General features: G+C 37.7%; 1 protein-coding gene across 2 annotated transcripts in view; it reads right to left on the bottom strand.

Moving 5' to 3' along the window:
* LOC131427368 (katanin p60 ATPase-containing subunit A-like 1) overlaps nucleotides 1-21,548 on the bottom strand; it is an 80,490-nt gene that overhangs the window by 8,138 nt on the left and 50,804 nt on the right. The window contains exon 2 of one of the 2 annotated variants that reach the window (XM_058590491.1): nucleotides 14,940-14,964. The exons of the other annotated variant lie outside the window; for it this stretch is intronic. The gene's annotated coding sequence lies outside the window, so the exon portion shown is untranslated. The remainder of the gene's footprint in view (nucleotides 1-14,939; nucleotides 14,965-21,548) is intronic. 2 annotated transcript variants of the gene reach the window in all.

Genomic DNA, 21,548 nt, shown 5'->3' with positions numbered 1-21,548 from the left:
CGAGCTGAGTCGAATGGTATATAACACTATGGGTCTCCGAGGCTCCGTTCGAAAGTCGGTTTTCCAGCAATTCTAATACCTTTCTATAGAGAAAGGCAAAAATATATTGCTTGATTTTTGTTTTACAAGCAATTAAGAACAAAAACATATATCTTAAATTTTCCGCTATCCTAAACAACATCAATTATAATCGATAGAAGATTAAAATTTAAATATCACAAACTTAGAATTATTTCGAAATGTATAAAATTTAAACATTATTAAACAATTCAGAAAATGTAGAATTCTGAATTTAGCACAAAAAATCACACGAAATTAAGTAAAACTTGTTTTTATCCACCTAGTTGATGTTTTTCTCATATCTCTCTTATTCTCATATAAAAAATGTATTCTTCAAACAGTTTTGTTTGATTTTTGAAAAAACATGAAATCTAGTGCATGAACTAGTGTAACCTACAAAATTAAACAGTTCTCAAATCGGTTAGGCCATCTTTCTCAGTGAAGTGAGTTCCACTATTTCAGGTACTTATGAAACTGAAATCACCCCGAATATTGGCTTTGCAGCAGCCTTTGCGATTAGCACCAACCAACCAATCTATTTGCAGCCTACAGTTGTCTTCGTCTCGAAAAACAACCTCTTCGTTTGAATGCTGCACCTATGTTATCAGAACTAATTGGCTCAAATGACATGTTCCCCTAGTTATTTGGAAATTTGTGCCTTATCGTAGCTTCTCATCAACTTCCTGATGGGAAGGGAAGCATAAAAGGAACATGGAAGGGAATTGGGAATTGGGTGAGGTGGACAAACAGCGCAAAACATAAAGAAATAAATCGTCCTGCATCCCCGAAAGGATACGGCAAACCTACAACAAAATCAGAATTTTAGTAGTTATCAATTGCGTTTGGGTTTTGCATAAAATTTTTTTAGATCGTTTGTCCTATACAAAAATATAACTATTTTTAGAGTTTTAGGTTATTTACTAAAATTTTTAAAATTTTCAGTGAAATCCAAGGTTCAGTTTTTTTTTGTAAATTTTGTTTATAATAAATTTCCAACTAAAATAATAAAAAAATATATGTCATAAAATTTAAAAGTTTTGATTTCATGTTGTTTGGCAAAATTTTTCCAATAATACAAAAAATTCTCTGTATTTGTACCAAATTTCTTGAAATTCTTTGAACGGATATATAATTTTGGTCATCAATACATTGTTTCTGGTAATGATTCCATCATTTTGAATCAAAAAAATGTACATGTCATCGCTTTTTTTTTAATTATATACAAACATTTGAAAAAAAAAACAATGAAAAATTCATATATATTTATGAATTCATCGATTTTTTAATGTTTTCTTTTGATTGTGCAGGAATGGTAGTTGAGCGAAAATTGTAGCTGGTATCACTAGCAATCGAATGATGTGTAAAAATATATAGGTCATCGCTTTGAATTTCGAGATATTTACGATCATTGTAAAAAGTCTCACCTTTTTTTAGGTCATCTATCTACAGTTTTCATTATTACTTTGGGTAGACATCCCTATTTTTCATTTTTTTTTTTCAGTGCATTTTATTTGTGGAAGTATTACCTTTCGAATGGTGAACAAATTTTGAAGATCGGTTGACTAACAACAAAGTTATGACTCGGTAAAGTTGAAGTTCTCAATATCCGATTCGCGATGCAGGTGCCGCTTGAATGCAGATAGGGCATATTTTGAGCTTGAAAAAAAACTTGGAACGGGAAAAATCAGATTTTCATTAGTTTTTCCTAAAAGATCGTCAATAATGATATACTTGAAATAATCTACAAACTTCACAACATTCGAGGGTGAAAAATTTATCGAAATTGGTCAAGTAACAACTGAGCTATGATTGCTCAAAGTTACCGTTCCAACTTTTTTTGAGGCTTGGTGCTTCGCGTAACTTTTTTAGGCTTGGTATTAGGAGTGTTAATGCTATTTGCAATTTGAACTGCTCTGCACTGACGAGTCTAAGACGAAACGTAAAGAACAGTAAAAACGGTTATGTGCCCTAAACACAAACATAGGCTAACCCCTAAATGACTTTAGTTGATGTTGGGTAGGTTTCTTCCCAAAATTATCTAGCGGCTAATAAGAGTGTACTCAAGAAACACTGCTAAAAATCAACACTTTTTGTAATGTGTTTCTCTAAATACATTTCATATATCTACCCGAATAAATCGGAGCCATATACTTTTACGTCTACAGGAATGGTATTTCGAGGATAAATTATTGTTTCGTTTCCTTTTCTCTTATTGTTTAGAAAACGATAAATCGACGTTTCGGATAATCTTATTTACTACAGGGTGGCAAGTGAATTAGCGATTTCAATTTCCCGGTTTTTTTCCCGTTTTTCCCGGTGCGCGAGACTAAAAATTTCCGGTTTTTTTCACATGTCCAAAAAACATCGAGAGTTGAGAAATAAGTATTTTTCGGGTATCTCCTTGGAACTACGATTGAAACTCTCATCCACAGTTTGTCCAAACGTTTATCTTCTGAACTAACAGTACCATCCAGCCCAATGTATTTCGTCTTTATTTTGCATTTTACTTCGCCAGTAACTTCGATGTAACAATAGGATTAAAACAAGAAAACATATCTGGCCAACGGTGATGAAAGTGATCAGTCTTGCATTTCACGAAGGAATGAAGCATCAAAATTATTACAATTTTCTTGAAAAATCAACACAATTTTTTTAAACTTCTTGCTTTTTCCAATAATGCCCTTAAGCGCAGCTTTCACATCATATTCGATGATTATTGGTGGTGTTTTGTAGTTTTTCAGAAATATCATCAGTTATTTGAAAGCCTAATTATGAAAAATTAAATTTAAAGTCTTACAATTAAAAATAATAATTATTTTTCGAACTAATCAATCTTTTTCAAGACTACCACTGAATCAGTCTTTCAAAGACTATTTGGAAAATCAGTCCTTCCTAAAACTAATGCAAGTTAGGAGTGTATTCTAGAAATGGGCAAAATCGTTCATTTCAAAGAACTGTTGAGAACTTGATAGTTGTACCGAAAGAATTAGTTCTATTGAACCGTTCTTTCGTTTTTCTGAAACTTTGTATGTTTCTTCGAAAATAATATGAGAGCTATAAATTAAATTTTGTTGTAAACAGATTCAATAATAATAAAGTCTTTTTGCATGTGTTCTACCAATAATCATTATCTTTTGTATACATTTTCAAAGTTCGCGAACTTCTACCAGATTCCTCGAACCAGCAAACGTTTCAAAAGACTATTCTATTGAGATGAATAGAGAGATATCGTTCTTCAATAAAGAACTCCAGTATACTCAATCTTAGAGGAAAACTAGTTCTTTTGGACTGTACGCGGACTGACCATCTCTAGTATATTCCAATACTTTTTTAGCCTGGTATAGTATAAGGTTAAAAATTAAAAATGAATGAACTAAAGCACAACACTCCTCCCTCAAACCCGATTACTTCTAACAACCAGTGGCGTTTCGTGACAAAATTTACGGGTTGTGCACTGCTTATATGGTATGCAACTGAGACAGCAATTTGTTTTCAACTGCCATAAGCATAAGCCACTGAAGCCTCTCCTGAATGTGTGCATACAAGTTCTCACAGAGCCTATTTGGCCAGCTGTGCAGTGCACGAGGTGCACATGAGGACGAGAGGCCATTGCTAACAACATATACGATATTCTTTCCAAGTTGGGTTCTGGCGAGAGAACAAAATCCTTCTAGAATTCATAAAATGTACGCTTGTCACTTTGGAAAAACAACAACAATCTATGCCTCTAGTGACTGAGATGATCTAAATTCGACTCTCCTATCATCGACACTGAACAAGCTCTTACGAACTCTGAAAAACTCAAATATTTCTTGCAAACGGTGGATAAAATGCTTTGTCGATTTTGCGAATCCTATTGAAATCAATACCAAAATTACTAGACAAGTATTGTCACAATTTGACATTACTTTGACAAATTTAAATTTAAAGAGAAAATAAACAAAGAGAAACTGTCCTTTGCACTTGGAATCTTTTCGAATATTTGTCGAGATTTAATAGAAATCCAGCAGAAGCATCCAAATTATTTTTATTTTCCATTATGAGCATTGATTATGCTGTTATTGATGACAACTAAGAAAGCTCTTATTTATTTAAAATTGCTGAGGTGTTGGCTCCATTTTCAATGGATTGTGCACCATTGAACTTGTGAGGGACAATAAGAAGTTTCAAAACTTGTCCTGAACTCCTAGTTCAAATACAAAATGGCCTTCATCTTTTCATTTGTTGTATCAGATAAATCATGACGCTGAAAATCGATACTAAGATTAGGACTAGAAAAATTTTTCCCGGATTTGCACTAAAATTCCCGACTTTTTCCCGGTAAAACCAGATTCCCGACTTTTTCCCGGTTTTCCCGATTTTCCCGGTCACTTGCCACCCTGTTACTATATCCCTTGTGGTCAGGCCCGATTTTACAATAAGGAGTGTATCGAAAGTAAGCTATCCACATACATTCGTGTTGTACGCATGCATTTGTGATGGTTTTTTATACTCAGATCACAGCATGCTGTGCGTTTGGCTGTCAGCTTTCGTTTGTTTACTTGTTTGTGCGGTTGAAATTCTGCGTTTTCAAAATGTTGCGTATTGAAAAGGAAGTGAAAATTAAGGTTCTGGACACATGGGTAAGTGAGAAAGGTATTACTATGCGAAAATTGGCGAAGCGGTTTGGAATTCATTATGCCAGTGTTCACACCATCAGTAATATGTTTGGGGAACATTATTCTTTGGATGAGCTACCAGGAAGATGCAGAAAACCTGGTTCTTCCAACCCGAAACTGGACCAGAAATTGGTATCTCTAATCATAAAGAACAAATCAATGTCAATACGTGATTGGGCCAAAAAAGCAGGAACGAGTGTCGGAATGATCCAGCGTATCAAGAGGCGAAATCATCTGAAGACCTACAAGATGCAGCAAATCTCGAAACAAAGTGTAGAACAGAAGAAGCAGGCAGCAACAAGGGCCCGGAAATTGTATTCGCGTCTTTTGCAGTATCCGGATGCATGCGTTTTGATGGACGATGAGACTTAAAAACCCTTCCAGGTCCACAATACTTTACTGTCATCGTTGGGAAGAATGTGAGCGATGCGGACAGGTCGATTCAAGTGGAGAAAATCGGTCGAAAGGTACTGGCATGGCAAGCAATATGTTCCTGTGGTTTGAAGTCAAACATTTTTTACAATACCGGAACTATAAATGCGGAAATCTATCGATCTGAGTGTCTCCAGAAGAGATTGCTGCCTTTATATAATAAGCATAGGACACCTCCACCGTTCTGGCCGGATTTAGCGTCGGCTCACTATGCCAAAACCACTTTCAAATGGATTGCGGAAAAGGATGTAAATTTCGTTGAGGAAAATATCAATCCACCAAATTGCCCTTAGCTTCGACCTGTCGAACGTTACCGGGCAATCGTGAAGAGGGTCTTCAAGAAGACTGGTAAGGCAGCTGGGAACATGTAGGAGTTCACAAAAATTTGGGCTCAAGCGTCCATAAAATGCAATGCAACACTTGTCCGGAACTTGATGAAGAGCGTTCGATCAAAAGTTAGAAAATTCGTGAAGGAATAACTTAAATTTCATCCGGTTTCCATTATGCTCAAGTTTAACCTCGTACAATAAAGGATCAATTTTTAGTTTGAATAAATTATCGTTTTTTATCATAATTTGAAGGAAAAATTTGTGGATAGCTCATTTTCGATACACTCCTTATACCGAATAGACTGTTAAGTAACGTTACCATACAAAAATGACAATTTTCTCGAACAATTTTACAATACAATATACACGTTTGCATACACTCTGATTTACAATTACCGCTCGAACCGTTTGTAGTATTGTTCTGTTATAGTTTTGCAGCAAAATACTGTTTAAAATTATTTGAGCGTGCTCATCCAACTGTGTTATCGACAGTGTCAAAAGGAATAGAAAAAAAACATTATAAATGTTTTGCGTTGCTCTCGTTTCATTCATTTACCGTTGATTTCAACTCTATGAATGAATATAAATCTAACGGATTTGATTCTATCCTAGAGAAAACCTGCCGTTTTATCCAATTGAGCTACAGCTGTATTCGAGTTACAGGGTCCGGCACTCGAAGTGTAACCAATTAAAAAGGCCATAAATTCCGTTTGGAAAATTACTTTTACTTAATTCAAAGTACAAAATGTGTGAAAATAATACAAAATTCAGAATCAATTCACTTTTGCTCGATATGACCACCTTTTGCCTTCACTTGATGACTTGAGAGAGCGAAGGAGTTGCTTCGTTTGGCCGAAAGCGGTCAATTTCCGAACATTGTATTTTCTGACGAGAAAATTTTTCCAATTGAGCAATTCGTAAGCTCTCAAAACGATAGGGTTTACTTGACCGACCGTTCATACGAGAATTTGAGTCATCGATTGGCCACCAGGAGGCAGCACCCGCAACAGATAATGGTTTGGGCCGCTGTAACCGCAGATGGGCGCTCTCCAATCGTTTTCATCGAGCCTGGCGTCAAGGTAAATGCGACATATGATCGGGAAAGTATTCTTGAAGTTGCATTGAAGCCGTGGGCAGACAAACATTTCGGTGGCAGACCATGGACGTTTCAGCAGGACTCGACACCGTCTCACAAAGCTCGAGTGAACCAAGAATGGCTGAAAAACAACGTTCCGAACTTCATCACGTCCACACAATGGTTCTCGAATTCACCAGATGCGAATCCAATGGATTATTCTCTTTGGGCCATTTTGAGAGCAAAGTCCGAACTAAAAGATACACCAGTCTCGAGGCGCTGAAAAAAGTTATTGTCCGCGAGTGGGCCAAAATACCTGCAAGTCACATTCGGCCAAACGAAGCAACTCCTTCGCTCTCTCAAGTCATCAAGTCAAGGCAAAAGGTGGTCATATCGAGCAAAAGTGAATTGATTCTGAATTTTGTATTATTTTTACACATTTGTACTTTGAACTAAGTAAAGGTAATTTTCCAAACTGAATTTATGGCCTTTTTAATTGGTTACACTTCGAGTGCCGGACCCTGTAGTCATGCATTTTTCCTCATAATATATTCCACATTTGAGCCACTTTACAGAAATTACAAACCTTAGAAATTACAAAGTCTAACGGTTCGTAGCAAGTGAAAAATTATCTTCGTGTATGATGTACAGGTGGGACGAAATAATATATTTTATATATTCGACGAACTAAGAATTATTAAACCGAATGTAATCCAAAAATCTGAATTGGTCAGGACTATTCCTATATTCAATATACAAACGAAGCATTGAGTGTAATATTTACGTATAACGATGTATACTTATGATAGGTCACCAGGTATTACTGTTATATTTGGTATAAAAAAAATGATGTTTTGTTTCATAGATGATAGAGCTAAAGCTTGCTTCAGATAGAATTGGAACACAGACAATTGCCTGTATTTCAGTTATTTATTATTGAATTCAAGATCTTTTTTTGTACAAATGTAGCGTTTTCTTCATACTTTTAAGAAAAAATAGGGATAAAATTATTCGTCACGGTTTCGAAGGAATTCTCGATTTTTTCCTGTATCACGGCTCAATTGGCGGCGCACACCTTCTTCGTCCATCGTTTTAGCTATCTTATTCCACCAGGTCGTCATCTGATTGATGTCTTTGACAACCTTTCCCTTTGCCTTGAGTCTCCTCTTCATGATTGCCCAGTATTTCTCAATAGGGCGGAACTGGGGGCAGTTGGGTGGGTTAAGGTTTTTCGGAACAAACTGGACCTCTTTCTCTGCATACCATTCTTGAACGACTTTGCTGTAATGACAGCTTGCTAAATCTGGCCAAAACATTACGGGATGGTCGTGGAATCGAATGAACGGCAAAATTTGTTTTTGGAGACACTCTTTTTCCATCGCCACCGTGGTGTCAGCGTCGTCCAGGTCCTGGTACACCGATTTCGTATAATATTGCGGTCCGGGCAGCGCTCGAGAGTCTTCCTTGGCGTAGGTTTCGTCGTCGATCAGGATGCATCCGTCTTTATTCTTTAGAATCCGGTTATACAGTTTTCGCGCTCTTGTTTTGGCCTGAACTTGCTGTACCAGGGACTTTTTCGGCACCTTCTGTTTCTTGTACGTTTTCAGGAAGTTCCGAACTCTGATCCATTGAATCATCCCGATGTTGGTGTTGAACTGTTTACTGTCCTTAACATACTTTTTTATAAAAGTTTTATCCTCTTTTTAGAATTAACACACAATCAAGATAATGTTTTCACTTTGAACAAAAAAATCAATACCATTATTTAATACATTTTAACTCGATCATTACACAATTTTCAATCCACGCTATCAAAAATCTGTACAAATCTGTATTTTTCGCCAAAAATCTGTAATCTGCATATACAGAATCTTGGTCACAATTTTATCTGAAAAATCTGTAAAATGCAGATTAATCTGTATATGTGACAACCCTGGTCACCGCAAAACACGCTGCAAAAAATTAAGCCATTTCAGAGTAATAACTGTTTGAATGTTGCTAACTACTTAACGACACACTCCTTATCAGTGGTTTGTTTATATGTTCATTCTAATTTGAATACGTGCTATTAGAAATAGCTGTCAAAATTCGTTCATTTTGCTCATTTTTGTGAGGTTATGTCATGTTCGTGTAAAACCTAATAGTCGATATCAATTGAATGACATTAAATTAAATTTAACGGCACTGGCGTAAACATTTTTTTGTTTGGCGAACACAATCAAGTTCAATGTTGCCAGGTAAACCACTATACCGCTTATACAGATATGTTCTCCTGAAATACCGATAATTCACTGCTCATACAGATAAATACCGATTTTCAGTTTTTGCTCGATTAGGCATGACAAAAGGTTGTCGTGGAACCTTTCGTTTTGCTCACATGTATGAACCTCGGTGACGTTCTCCTGGAACTTAACACATGGGCTGAAAAGTCCTGAGCCTGACACATAGATGGCGCTCCATCAGAAAAATAAATAAAACAATAAAACGTTGGTTTGCGTTGGGTGCCGCGTTTGCTCACAGCTGACAAAACGAGAACGTGTTGATGATTCTGAGCAGTGTTTGGCCATGTTTAAACGTAACAAACCGAAATTTTTGCGTTGATATGTGACAATGGATGAAACATGGATTCATCACTTCACTCCAGAATCAAAACGATCGTCATCTGAGTGGACAGCAACGGGTGAACCTCGTCCAAAGCACCCGAAAGAACAACTAAAGCTTGCTTCATTTAGAATTGGAACGAACTTTTGCTCATATTGTGGCGCTCCTGGTGGACGGATTTGGAAGTTCTTGGCGCCCACGTGTCGGGAATTTTGTCAGTTTCACGTATGATTTTTGACATTCCGCAAATCGACTGTACTTTGTAAACAATTAACATGGAAGCCGAAAGAAGGGAAAAAATTGTGCACAGTTTTTGGGAAAATCCATTGTGGTCTGCATCAAGGCTAGCTAAACAGCTGAAATTGCCCAGAAATACCGTATGGCGCGTTATCAAACGGTATAAGGAAACATTGACGACGATTCGGAAGCCTCAAGCCAATCGTCGGAGTGGAACTGTCGACCGGAAACTGCGTGGTAAGATTTTGAAGACGATTAAGAGGAATCCTAATCTGTCGGACCGTGATTTGGCCAGAAAACTCGGTCCTGCCCACAGTACCGTGAGGAGAACTCGATTCCGGGAAAGAATCAAGTCGTATCGAGTTAGCAAACAGCCAAATCGGAGCATAAAACAGAATAGTGTGGTCAAAATTCGTGCTCGGAAACTATATGACCAGGTGCTGACCAAGTTCGACGGGTGTCTTCTGATGGACGATGAAACCTATGTCAAGGCTGAGTTCGGGCAAATCCCAGGTCAAAAATTTTACTTGGCTTTGCAAGAAAATTTATGATTTGGCAGGGCATTTGCAGCTGTGGCAAAAAAAAACGAAAGTTGTCGTTACAAATAAGACAATGACATCGGAACTATACCAAAAAGAGTGTCTTCAAAAACGAATTTTGCCGTTCATTCGATCCCACAACCATCTCGTAATGTTTTGGCCAGATTTGGCAAGCTGTCATTACAGCAAAGTCGTTCAAGAATGGTATGCAGAGAAAGGGGTCCAGTTTGTTCTGAAAATCATTAACCCACCCAACTGCCCCCAGTTCCGCCCTATTGAGAAATACCGGGCAATCATGAAGAGGAGACTTAAGGCAAAGGGAAAGGTTGCCAAAGACATCAATCAGATGACGATGAATTCAATAATAAATAACTGAAATACAGGCAATTGTCTTTGTTCCAATTCTATCTGAAGCTAGCTTTATCGGCTGGAAAGGTTATTTATCGACTATCTTGAGAAAGGAAATACCATTAACAGTGAATATTATATAGCGTTATTGGAGCGTTTGAAGGCTGAAATAGCAAAGAAAAATATTGTTTCATCTAGACAACGCACCGTGTCAAAAGTCAATCAAGACAATGGCAAAACTACATGAATTGAAATTCGAATTGCTCCCGCATCCACCGTATTCGCCGGATTTGGTTCCCAGCGACTACTGGCTTTTCGCAGACCTGAAAAAATGCTCGCCGGTAAGAAATTAGAAATTTCGCACAAATTAAGAGGTTATCGCTGAATCTGAGGCAAAAGATAAATCGTTCTACAAAAGTTGTATTGAAATGTTAGAACGGTGCTTGAACGTCTGCGTTGCTTTTGATGGGCACTACATTGACGAATAAAGTTAATTTTGAACCAAAAAAATCGTGTTCTTTTTTTTAGGCCCGGGACTTTTCAGCCCATCTGTTAAAGAGCACATATTGATTTTCATTTTATTGTAACACGCAACGTGAAGAAAATGGATTTCAACAACATGTTACTACTTGAATTGTATAAACATCTCGTGTTTAGCTTTGTTCAATTGCATTCCATCGAACTGTGGTGGCAAGCTTCAATGTCATTTATTGTTGATCGTGCAACGGAACGCTTGAAATCAATCATAGCAAATTTTGGATGCACCGGAGCTTTTATAACGCGCTAAGGTCCTATTGTTTCTTTTATGGCTGTATCAAATGAGTCACGAAAGACATCACACCTAATTTATTTTCCACCCAAATTTCCATAAACGATTTCTGGGCGTTCGCAAGTTAATGTTTCCTGATTTACATTTGAATGGGCCGTTGTTTTTCGACACAATTTTCCGACTCGAGATTGATCTTTGTACGGCAAGGTTGTTTCATTTATTGGTGGTTCTTTTTCTTGAGAAACTAGAAAAGACAGATGTCTGCTCTAGTAACTAAGTTTAGTTTTGACTAAACGAGTACTCGAATAGTTTGAATTTACTACATTCAGGAAGCGTAATTTAAACCGACCTCGAGCCAACAGAAAAGTGTACAGTTCAAGTAGACAAAGTCAAAGCCATTGCTCGAATTGACTTAACAGTAATTCGTGATCCGGTCTTCGTTTTTCGATCGTCTGGCGCCACCGCCACATCGTACCTCCTGCCACGGCACCATTACCATGTCAGTCACCGCCAACCAACAACAGAAGGCAATAATTTCACCTGAACCTGAACCACACACACTCCGCCTCAAACGAGCAAATACTCGTGGGGTCAATAGAAAACCGCTTCGCCTATAGTCAGGCGTTAACCGATTTACGATGAGATCCAAAGCACAAGCCAAAATCCCACGTTCAAAATCCATTCCGCACTAACCCGGTGACAACGGTTCCGATTGCCGCTGTATATCCATCATCATCATCATCATCATCATCAGTATGACTCGATCGGAGCAAATAGGCGCAGCCGGCAGGTAGAAACTGGTTTATATTTTTGGTGTTTTGCCTTTGCTGATTTTCCCAGCACATTCGAGGCGGAATGGGAGGAGCTGCACTTGAAAATTTTTCGTAATTACCACCCTCCACGGATGATGAGTTGCTGCTCCGCACAAGTATGTGACGTGACGCGAGAAGTGGTCTGGTGTGGGTCTGCGAAAAACCGAATGACGGACGCATCGAAGAATTATCCAATCCAATTCAAGCGGAGTGCGAAATGAGTCGAGATTTTGAGTTCGGTATTTTTGGGTCCTTTGGTTAAAATGGTTCAACCGGAGGTCAAAATAGAAAAAAAAACATATTCATAAAAATAGCACGCCTCGATTAGAGGAAAAGGAAAAAAAATGAAAGTACTTTTTTTCGATTAAATGCAGTTTTGATAAGCAGCCAAATTCCTTTCAGTTTCCATGGAAACGCATCAGGCAATCCGAAACCGAAACTTCCCATGAGCGTATAAAATTGCAATATTTTATCTATGCGAAGTGTGCATTTACCTAACTTCGTAGTGGTGAAAGACGAATTGTAAATTTTAGCCGGTAAAACAAACTGGCTAACAGCAAAACAGTGTCATCGACCGCTTCGAAAAATGAAGTGTGAAGTGATCTGGCTGGTGGTGGTTGGTACTTACATACTCGATAACGGGAACGGCAACAGCCCAGCCTCCGTTTAAATAGTAATTATTTGGAAAGCCTCCACTCCGAGTGTTCCGACCGATGAATGTATCTCACAGCCGTTCGCACAAACATTGGTTGCAAATCATTTCGAGCCATAAATTCTAATAGCACAACATTAAATTTACTTAAGTCACGTTCTCTTCTTGAATGCATTTAGGTATTGGGAATAAAAAATTTCCAAAATTGAATATCGATAAATAATTCAAAGTCCCACCTCGGTCAAAAGTTTTCTTCGGTTATTTTGGGACTTTTGTAACAATGATCTATAGACAGATTTGTATCATTTAACTACTACATGGAATAAAAAATCCCGGGTCTCTCGCAGAAAAGACGTAAATAGTTTCGAACCTTGTATATTTTTGTTGAGAACAAGCCTCTAAATGGCCCAATACCAAGTTTCATGCCAAGCTATCCACTAATGTTTGAATAGCAGCTGATCGTGTCGGATGAGTTCTAGTTTTCATCAAGTTGTGTAAAAAGACGAGTTTCGATTCCTGATCAAACAAGCAACGGTGAAACCGAATGATTTGCGGTTCCGATTGGTCCACCATCCCCCGTATTCTCCAGATCTGGCCCCCAGCGACTATTATCTATTTGCAAACCTGTAAAGGATTCTCCAGGGAAAGAACTTTTCGTCGAATACTGAGGTCATTGCAGGAACGGAAGCCTTGACAAATCTTTTTTTTTCAAAAAGGACATCAAAATGATGGAGGACCCATGGGTCAAGTGTATCGCTCTAGATGGAAATTATATTGAAGAATAAAAAAGATTTCACAGTAAAAAATCGTCTTTTCCTTTGTTAGGCCCGGAACTTCTCATTCCAATTAGTACCTATGGTCAGTTACATCTTGAGCTTAAGTGACCAACACTGGTATCTACTGAGTTATTGATCGGAATCAGCTGAGCTTATACATAACGAAGTCTTGGGATTGGCAAATCATTATTCAATGTACAATTTTTGATAACTTTAGAATTTATCAATCAGTACCAATACGTTCACACCTGAACGTAGATCGATCGGTTATAGAGTAGTACGGGATATCAAGTTTCACACTTTTTGTTACCAGGAGCCGTATGTACTACTGCGCACTCCACAATTGTCAAGGTTTTGTTAGTAGTATAAACTACAAAAATTTCCGAATCGTTCTAAAGACTGTCCCAGAAAGTATGGACGCAACCAAAAACCATTTCGCAATGGTTCACAATCTGTCAATTTTTATGGCTGCGTCCTGTTGTTTACACTCTTCTCTAACCACTTGTGCAGTTGTTTATTCGTTTTCATTAGTTTGTATCGAAATGCGTGGACTTTCAGCAGAACAACGTCGAAAAATTGTGTACAAATGGTGCACAGAACGCGGACTGTCACTGAGAAAGATAGCAAAAATGGAAGGAGTAAGTGAAAAAACCGTGCCTTTGGGGATAAACCGAAAACGGGTCGAAAAAAGGTCCTGCTAACCCTCAGTTGGATAAACGTATACTGAAGACGTTCGAGCAAAAGAAGGAGGTATCAGTTCGGGATGTGGCCTTTTGGCCCCGGGTACTTCGAAGTCAAATGTTCTTCGTGCTAAAGAACGTTTGAATCTTCGAACCTATAAGAAGCAGAAACAACCAAAACGTAGTCCGAAACAAGAAGCGTCGATCAGGCCGAGGGTTCGAAAGCTGTACAATACGATTCTTGCTGGAAATTTGAACTGCATAATCATGGACGACGAAGGGTAAGTGTTAAACCAGTCCGACACATCGATTGAAGTCGAAAAACTTGGTAAGAAAGCTATGGTCTGGCAAGCAATTTGTAGCTGCGGTAAGATTTCGAAACCCTTCATCACCACTGCTTCAATGAACAGCGAAATATACATCAAGGAATGTTTACAAAAACGACTTCTACCCATGATCCAAAGCCACAAGGATCCTGTTGTCTTCTGGCAAGATCTTGCTTCTTGCCACTACTCGAAATCAACGGTAGAATGGTATACTACCAAAAATGTCACTTTCGCCCCAAAAGATATGAATCCACCAAATTGTCCACAACTTCGACCAATTGAGGAATTTTGGGCATTAACGAAGGCACGTCTTAGGAAACATGTCTCGGCAGCCGAAACTTTGCCATTCTTCTTCCAGGCACAGGTTTAAGTTACAGTCACATAGTCAATAATAGAATTCGATTTTCTTTCATTGTATACTCATTCACACAATTCACCGCTTAGAATCTTCATCAACGTTCACTTCCGACGTACTCGCACATTGAGGAAGACTATAAATAGTGACTGAAATGCCTATATGTGTACGAACTTTTGCGCTAATACAAGAGTGAATTGAATAATAATAGTATACGAATAGATGTAGTGGAAATTAGGGAGGCAAATTTGCAGTGTATAATGCAATACAAACAGTACATGTAGACTTACTTTAGACTGCAGTTTGATCTAGTATCTGTAAGAAAAAAGAATAGAGAAAACACAAATTATTCAAGGTGTGATAGTGCCAAAGTTACTTTGAGTACACAAAGTAATATTAATCAATAATTTGAATTTAGTAGTTTTTCAAAACACGAATCATTAAGAGACGATTTACAGTCTTAGGAAATCAGTCACTGTTGAAAAACACAAATGCAATAAAAATGAGCAGAAGAAACTTATGATTCAACATTTTTCTAAAGATATTAAAACCTACTTCTTACTCTACTTAGTGATGTTATAATGCCATTATTTAAATAATATATTTTCAATGGGCAAACTTTTGAAGCAAATTCAGGTAGATTTTGATAATATTTCCGGAACAGAAAGTATCAGCAGTGATACATTTAGACTTCATTTGAACTTTCAGCTCAAATGTATCGAAATCGATTGAGTCAATCTTGAGAAAATTGTTCAGATAGTAATGAGAGCGGTTTGTCAGTTGCGTCCCTTATTCGGTTATATCCCTGAAACCGGAGGTGCTCGCCACTGGCCATCCTATTTGGATCCCTTTTTGGTCTGATAGTAGCTTACAAACGCGTCTAAGATTATTCGAATCTGATCCCTCATTTCTGAGAAAATTGAACGGATAGAAAAAAAAAGTGCGGTTTGTCGGTTACGTCACTTATACGATCATGTCTCCGAAACAGGAACCATCCGTCATGAGCCATTCGAATTCCATAAATAATAGGATATAAGCTTTCAGGCGGAACTAAAATTATAAAAATTGGCTTAAAGACTGTCCCAGAAAGTATGGACGCACTTTGACTTCGCTGGAAATAATTCACAAGTGTTAGATATTCAAATTTTATTCGATATACTGATAATATTAGACTACAACAACATGAATATTATTCTCAACATTTGCTACTTAGCCATTGTAGACTAGCTGGCGCACCTTCTTGCGAACGTTCCTCATTAAATTCCGTACAGACTTCTTGGCGGCATGTTTTAACACTTTTTTCCAATGTTTTTCGAACTGTTGAATGGTTTCGGCTGCCGAGTCATTTTTCCTAAGATGTGCCTTCGTTAATGCTCAAAATTCCTCAATTGGTCGAAGTTGTGAGCAATTTGGTGGATTCATGTCTTTTGCGGCGAAAGTGACATTTTTGGTAGTATATCATTCTACCGTTGATTTCGAGTAGTGGCAAGAAGCAAGATCTGGCCAGAAAACAACAGGATCAGTGTTGCGAAAATATCAAATAATCAAATCTCACCGCTGCAGAAAATCATGCGCGATTTTCGACAGCGATTATCACTATCTACAATATCAATGATAATTGTGATCACTCGAAGTGAGTATGGAAAATATCACACCCCGTCCAATATCACCATAGTGATGTTTCGTAAACTCACACATGATTATAAATTATCATCATTGAAAATCATTCTCACAATTATCAGCCATGCAAAGATTTTCACTATCACATGGTGATATTCAATGAGGTGAGTGAAGTTTTGAAAATCAATTTCAACCAAATCTTATCATGCAGTATGATTATTTTTGGAATGGGTGGTGTCGAATCTCGATGTCTGAAGTAATTTGAAATTGTTGATAGTGAAATTCGGTTCGTAAAAATTCATCTAAACCCATGGCAATATGGATATTTTTGAAACGGGTATGATGAGTAGATGTTAAATATCGATGTTTGGAGTCATTTTGAAATCCAAGATGGCGGCTCTCGGATCATGAAAATTCATCTGAAACCATGCAATATGGGTATTTTTGGAACGGGTACGATGAGTAGATGTTGAATATTGGTGTCTGAAGTGATTTTGAAATCCAAGATGGCGGCTTTCGGTTCATGAAAATTCATCTGAAACCATACAATATGGGTATTTTTGGAACGGGTACGATGAGTAGATGTTGAATATTGATGTCTGGAGTCATTTTGAAATCCAAGATGGCGGCTTTCGGTTCATGAAAATTCATCTAAACCCATGCAATATGGGTATTTTTGGAACGGGTACGATGAGTAGATGTTGAATATTGGTGTCTGAAGTGATTTTGAAATCCAAGATGGCGGCTTTCGGTTCATGAAAATTCATCTAAACCCATGCAATATGGGTATTTTTGGAACGGGTACGATGAGTAGATGTTAAATATCGATGTCTGGAGTCATTTTGAAATCCAAGATGGCGGCTCTCGGATCATGAAAATTCATCTGAAACCATGCAATATGGGTATTTTTGGAACGGGTACGATGAGTAGATGTTGAATATTGGTGTCTGAAGTGATTTTGAAATCCAAGATGGCGGCTTTCGGTTCATGAAAATTCATCTGAAACCATACAATATGGATATTTTTGGAACGGGTACGATGAGTAGATGTTGAATATTGATGTCTGGAGTCATTTTGAAATCCAAGATGGCGGCTTTCGGTTCATGAAAATTCATCTAAACCCATGCAATATGGGTATTTTTGGAACGGGTACGATGAGTAGATGTTGAATATTGGTGTCTGAAGTGATTTTGAAATCCAAGATGGCGGCTCTCGGATCATGAAAATTCATCTGAAACCATGCAATATGGGTATTTTTGGAACGGGTACGATGAGTAGATGTTGAATATTGGTGTCTGAAGTGATTTTGAAATCCAAGATGGCGGCTTTCGGTTCATGAAAATTCATCTGAAACCATACAATATGGGTATTTTTGGAACGGGTACGATGAGTAGATGTTGAATATTGATGTCTGGAGTCATTTTGAAATCCAAGATGGCGGCTTTCGGTTCATGAAAATTCATCTAAACCCATGCAATATGGGTATTTTTGGAACGGGTACGATGAGTAGATGTTGAATATTGGTGTCTGAAGTGATTTTGAAATCCAAGATGGCGGCTTTCGGTTCATGAAAATTCATCTGAAACCATGCAATATGGGTATTTTTGGAACGGGTATGATGAGTAGATGTTGAATATTGATGTCTGGAGTCATTTTGAAATCCAAGATCAGCAATAAAAATATACTACGAAAGTAAGAAAATTGTTTGAAGTGATAGATTAAACATAGCAAATTTTCGAAAATATGTATAATTGGATTGTGTTAGTTTTCAATCGCCAATCATTTGGTTGACAGCAACCAATTTGATGTCAACAATTCGACTACCAGAATGCTCAACAAACGAGTTCCTTACTTTTCCCAAGCTTTAGAACAGTAGTATTGGTTCAAGTGCAATATTTGCAGAACTGTCGATGATAAATTTTTGATAGTGATTCTTAAATAAATGTCTGCTTTCGCACAATGAATTCAAATCTACAATACCGTCTCGAAGTGTTGCACTAATTTTTCAAAGAAAATTGTCCGTTTTTATTCGAAATTTGAAAAAAATTACCTCTATAAACAAACGGTAAGTAATGTCGGAAACATTACTGCAAAATCGACGTTAATGCGCAATAGCCTGCACAGTTGTCTTCTAGTAGACCTACAAGCTTATGAAATTAGAATTTAGAGATGCAGATTATAGCGACAAAATTACAAGGTTGTGTAGCAGATACTACCAATCACGGTGACGTTTAATATTTTCAATTCACACTTAATGCCATTTAATATATAGTAAATGGTTAATTGATGAGTGTTACTTGCCGCTAGATGACACTCAACTCCCGAAAAAGTTAAAACTCCGTGGTTTTCACTTCAGTTTTGGTGGGTAAAACACGGTGATAGATTGCATTCACGAGAATAAAATACCAACACCAAAAAAGAACTTCCATGCACTGTCCACCCTTCTGGCATCAGTTGTAGTTTCTTTCCTCTTTCAAATTCATCATTTCTCCGTTTTTAACAACAAAAATATTGAATGCAACACTGGAACCTGCAGAAAAATCCGACCGAAACACAGCGAAACAACGCAGAGCAACAAAGAAATACAATCGCACGCGACGAGCGTTCTACACAAACTAAGTTCAAATTTTTCGAAAAATTTTCATAAACTAGAAGTTCACATTTTGGATATCAAAATGACTCCAGACATCGATAATCGACACCTACTCATCATACCCGTTCCAAAAATACCCATATTGCATGGGTTTAGTTGAATTTTCATGAACCGAGAACCACCATGTTGGATTTCAAAATCACTTCAGACACCAATATTCAACATCTACTCATCATACCCGTTCCAAAAATACCCATATTGCATGGTTTCAGATGAATTTTCATGAACCAAGAGCCGCCATCTTCTATTTCAAAATGACTTCAGACACCAATATTCAACATCTACTCATCATATCCGTTCCAAAAATACCCATATTGCATGGTTTCAGATGAATTTTCATGAACCAAGAGCCGCCATCTTCTATTTCAAAATGACTTCAGATACCAATATTCAACATCTACTCATCATATCCGTTCCAAAAATACCCATATTGCATGGGTTTAGTTGAATTTTCATGGACCGAGAGCCACCATGTTGGATTTCAAAATGACTCCAGACATCAATATTCAACACCTACTCATCATACCCGTTCCAAAAATACCCATATTGCATGGGTTTAGTTGAATTTTCATGAACCGAGAGCCGCCATGTTGGATTTCAAAATGACTCCAGACATCAATATTCAACATCTACTCATCATACCCGTTCCAAAAATACCCATATTGCATGGGTTTAGTTGAATTTTCATGAACCGAGAGCCGCCATGTTGGATTTCAAAATGACTCCAGACATCAATATTCAACACCTACTCATCATACCCGTTCCAAAAATACCCATATTGCATGGGTTTAGATGAATTTTCATGAACCGAAAGCCGCCATCTTGGATTTCAAAATGACTCCAGACATCAATATTCAACATCTACTCATCATACCCGTTCCAAAAATACCCATATTGCATGGGTTTAGTTGAATTTTCATGAACCGAGAACCACCATGTTGGATTTCAAAATCACTTCAGACACCAATATTCAACATCTACTCATCATACCCGTTCCAAAAATACCCATATTGCATGGTTTCAGATGAATTTTCATGAACCAAGAGCCGCCATCTTCTATTTCAAAATGACTTCAGATACCAATATTCAACATCTACTCATCATATCCGTTCCAAAAATACCCATATTGCATGGGTTTAGTTGAATTTTCATGGACCGAGAGCCACCATGTTGGATTTCAAAATGACTCCAGACATCAATATTCAACACCTACTCATCATACCCGTTCCAAAAATACCCATATTGCATGGGTTTAGTTGAATTTTCATGAACCGAGAGCCGCCATGTTGGATTTCAAAATGACTCCAGACATCAATATTCAACATCTACTCATCATACCCGTTCCAAAAATACCCATATTGCATGGGTTTAGTTGAATTTTCATGAACCGAGAGCCGCCATGTTGGATTTCAAAATGACTCCAGACATCAATATTCAACACCTACTCATCATACCCGTTCCAAAAATACCCATATTGCATGGGTTTAGATGAATTTTCATGAACCGAAAGCCGCCATCTTGGATTTCAAAATGACTCCAGACATCAATATTCAACATCTACTCATCATACCCGTTCCAAAAATACCCATATTGCATGGGTTTAGTTGAATTTTCATGAACCGAGAGCCGCCATGTTGGATTTCAAAATGACTCCAGACATCAATATTCAACATCTACTCATCATACCCGTTCCAAAAATACCCATATTGCATGGGTTTAGATGAATTTTCATGAACCGAAAGCCGCCATCTTGGATTTCAAAATGACTCCAGACATCAATATTCAACATCTACTCATCATACCCGTTCCAAAAATACCCATATTGCATGGGTTTAGTTGAATTTTCATGAACCGAGAGCCGCCATGTTGGATTTCAAAATGACTCCAGACATCAATATTCAACACCTACTCATCATACCCGTTCTAAAAACACCCATATTGCATGGGTTTCGTTGAATTTTCATGAACCGAGAGCCGCCATCTTGGATTTCAAAATGACTCCAGACACCAATATTCAACACCTACTCATCATACCCGTTCCAAAAATACCCATATTGCATGGGTTTAGTTGAATTTTCATGAACCGAGAGCCGCCATGTTGGATTTCAAAATAACTCCAGACATCGATAATCAACATCTACTCATCATACCCGTTCTAAAAACACCCATATTGCATGGGTTTCGTTGAATTTTCATGAACCGAGAGCCGCCATGTTGGATTTCAAAATGACTCCAGACATCAATATTCAACACCTACTCATCATACCCGTTCTAAAAACACCCATATTGCATGGGTTTCGTTGAATTTTCATGAACCGAGAGCCGCCATCTTGGATTTCAAAATGACTCCAGACACCAATATTCAACACCTACTCATCATACCCGTTCCAAAAATACCCATATTGCATGGGTTTAGTTGAATTTTCATGAACCGAGAGCCGCCATGTTGGATTTCAAAATAACTCCAGACATCGATAATCAACATCTACTCATCATACCCATTCCAAAAATACCAATATTGCATGGGTTTTGATAAAATTTTACGAACCGAAATTCACTATCATCAATTTCAAATAACTTCAGACAATGATTTTCGACACCACCCGTTCCAAAAATAATCATACTG

This window comes from Malaya genurostris, chromosome 2 (assembly GCF_030247185.1).
Source record: "Malaya genurostris strain Urasoe2022 chromosome 2, Malgen_1.1, whole genome shotgun sequence".
In the NCBI taxonomy this organism is placed as follows: Eukaryota; Metazoa; Arthropoda; class Insecta; order Diptera; family Culicidae; genus Malaya; species Malaya genurostris.
The sequence above is the reverse complement of the archived record's forward strand: the minus strand, read 5'-3'. Positions and strand labels throughout refer to the sequence as shown.